The 3,260-nt window shown below is 43.8% G+C and overlaps 1 pseudogene; it reads right to left on the reverse strand.

Annotated features, from left to right (window-relative positions):
• Window positions 1–1,822: 1,822 nt before the first annotated feature.
• On the reverse strand, window positions 1,823–2,725 carry LOC103222533 (nuclear receptor-binding factor 2-like; annotated as a pseudogene).
• Between the last annotated feature and the right edge of the window lie 535 nt (window positions 2,726–3,260).

Consider the following 3,260-nt stretch of genomic DNA (forward strand, 5'->3'; position numbering starts at 1 on the left):
ATCACAAAAGACTATGCAAAAACTACAACCTTGCACAAAGGCCATCACAACCTTACACAAAATATATTTCTGCAAGGACTTCTGTCTAGCAACTGCCTGTCCAATCTCAGACTGGTGCCCCCCACCCCTTGTTATTGATCCTTGTAGCCAAGGATAATTATCTCAAAACAATTGTGTTATTCTGTAACTGAGCTCACATTCAGCTGCTCACCACTCAAAAAGCCAGTTATGTGAGAAGTGAGGATTGGCAAAAGGAAAGCAGGTTTATTCGAGTGCTAGTGGCTTGGGAGATGGCCAGATTCAAGTCTCTAAAAGCCATCTCAAAATCTCAAGCTGGGGCCAGGTGTGGTGGCTCATGCCTGTAATCCCAGCACTTTGGGAGGCCAAGTCAGGCAGATCACCTCAGGTCAGGAGTTCAAGACTAGCCTGGCCAACATGGTGAAACCCCATTTCTACTGAAAATGCAAAAAAAAAAAAAAAAAAAAAAATCAGCCAGGCATGGTGGCACATGTCTGTAGTCCCAGCTACTCGGGAGACTGAAGCAGGAGAATTGCTTGAACCATGGAGGCCAAGGTTGCAGTAAGCTGAGATTGCACCAATGCCCTCCAGCCTGGGCAACAGAGCAAGACTCTGTCTCAAAACAAAACAAAACAAAAAAACAAAAAAACCTCAAGCTGGTTAAAAGGGTTTTTTTTGTTTTTGTTTTTGTTCTGGAGACGGAGTTTCACTCTTGTTGCCCAGGCTGGAGTGAACTGGTGTGATCCCAGCTAACCGCAACGTCTACCTCCCAGGTTCAAGCAATTCTCCTGCTTCAGCCTCCTGAGTAGCTGGGATTACAAGCATGCACCAACACGCCCGGCTAATTTTGTATTTTTAGTAGAGACGGGGTCTCTCCATGTTGGTCAGGCTGGTCTTGAACTCCCGACCTCAGTTGATCTGCCTGCCTCAGCCTCCCGAAGTGCTGGGATTTACAGGCATGAGCCACTGTGCCCAACCTTTTTTTAAAAAAACAAACAAACAAAAAATACACACAATTACTTTATTGATTTCTTACAATCGAATACTGCCAACTAGCATTATTTCTACTCTTGCATCATTAAAACCAAAGGGTAATTCCTCCTTGGTGTTTTCAAATGATGCATTATACAATAAACAAATTCACCTGATTAATTATGTAAACTGGTAATTTGTTTTAAAAGCATAATAATTTGGTTCCTTTCTTCATAAAGTAGAAATTGAAATATTTCTCCTGATAGTCTTAAGGTTATCATTATGAGTAGTGCAAAGTGTGGCACATATAGTTTCATCTAGAAGGGTGTGTCTCTTACACACCTTATTTAAACAAAAAATGTGCATTAACAAGATGCATACAGTCAATGCATGATAGAAAGCATGTTTCAAATATAAGGTAACCCCTCAGGCCACCATATTATTTAGGTTTTGCATGATCATTTATGGCATTACAGAGTAATTATGCATAACATACTTTTATACATTTTAACCCTGAAGATAAGAAAAATAATTGTTGCTTGAAAAAAATTATTCCAGGTAGGCATTTGGTTTGTATTAGGAGAAACTGAACCTCCACGAGTTCAGTGTCTGCCAAGTTGGAATCATTAGCTCAAGTCAGTGAATCAGATATGTGACGCATTTCACAGTGACACTGTTTCCCCAGTCCTGGCAATGCCTCTGCTCCCACAGTCCGCCAGATGAAGCGTTTCCGGAATGACCCTTCTATGTGTATTTCCCTTTTCATTTTTTTTTACTAGATTGACTATTATCATATTATTTCCTCTTCTTCCCTCTTCTGTGACTTTCCATTTTAATCATTCATAAATCCTTTCAGAATATCCTCACAGAGCTCCCTAAAGGGAAGTTCTGGAGATGAAAAATCCAAGGGAGGAAATCGGGAACTGGAATGTCCTTGGCTTTCCCGGTATTTTCTGCAAACTTCTGCCAGGTTGAGGAGGCTGTAGTAGTTTCTGGATGTGGTGGCAAGCTCCGTAACTCTGACATTTCTACAAAATCAGCATCTACATCCAGCTCCTTTTCTAATGGACCTGTTAGAAGTCTGGCCTTTTCAGCCTTTAGTTGTTTATTTTCTTTCCTTAATCTTTCATTCTTGGCCACAAGGAATTTCACATGCCTCTTCAAATCTGCAATTTTGGATGCCTGCTCCTCTATAATTGTTTTGTCATCTTTTGGGGTTTTGCTTCCAACACATGGCTCTGCTGGCTCACTCTTTTGCTGAAGTAAATATAGTAGTGGTGTCTGGGTCCCTGTCAAAGATCCCCTGAATATCAGGCAGGCGTTTCTCTGTGGAAGGGCTGTACTTCTGAGAAAGGGGGCTCTGGCCCTCTGCATCCTCTGCAGAGGGTTTGTGAGATGCCTGAAGATGGGCGACTATATCCTTTGTGTTCTGCTGGGCTTTCGATCTTTCTTCACGCTGGGGCCTTTTCCATCTCTCTTAGATGAGGAGGAGCTATTCCTTTGCCATTCCAGTAAAAGCTGAGCCTGTTCAGATTGTGTCAGCTTCATGGCTTCAGAAAGATAGGCCGCAGCCTTTTTGTGACAAGAAATAGCCTCTTCATATTTGCCTGCTGCTAATAAATGGTCTGCTCATCTGCTCTGTTGATGAGCCAGGTTGAGGGGTCCTTCCATTACTTCCATAGACCCTGGGGTAAGCGGCGGCCTTAGGAAGGGGAGGGGTGGTACCAGGGAACATGGAGAGGACTGCAGGGGAGTGTGAGGCAGCCGTGGAGACTGCGGCCCCTCTCCGCACCCCAAGAGCCAGCGGTGAGCACAGAGCAGGCAACAACCTCAGCACTTCCTCCTCTGGCGCCATGCCACTAAAGGGACTTTAAGGGGAAAGGTTGCATGGAAACCATGCACAGAAGTGGTCTGGAGTGCAGCACTGCTTGCCGTTTTCTGATGGCTAGTTTGAGTAATGGACATCCAGAGGCCTGGTTGGCCTCATCTTGGCAGGGATTGGGTTATGGGTTAACCATGCACTGATTTCTTCTCAAAAACGGGAAAATTGCAACTGCCATTTCAGCTTCTTGCCTGGATTGTTTAAAGATTAGCATTTGGAATTTTCAAGCAAATAGGTAGCTATAAATGTAGCAAGAAACAAAGCGAGGGAGGGGTTACTTTCGTAACTACCCAGTAGGTTCACCTTACCCACCGCCTAGACAGAGCTGATTTATCAAGACAGAGGAATTGCAATGGAGAAACAGTAATTCATGCAGAGCCAGCTGTGT

Source organism: Chlorocebus sabaeus, chromosome 18 (assembly GCF_047675955.1).
Source record: "Chlorocebus sabaeus isolate Y175 chromosome 18, mChlSab1.0.hap1, whole genome shotgun sequence".
In the NCBI taxonomy this organism is placed as follows: domain Eukaryota; kingdom Metazoa; phylum Chordata; class Mammalia; order Primates; family Cercopithecidae; genus Chlorocebus; species Chlorocebus sabaeus.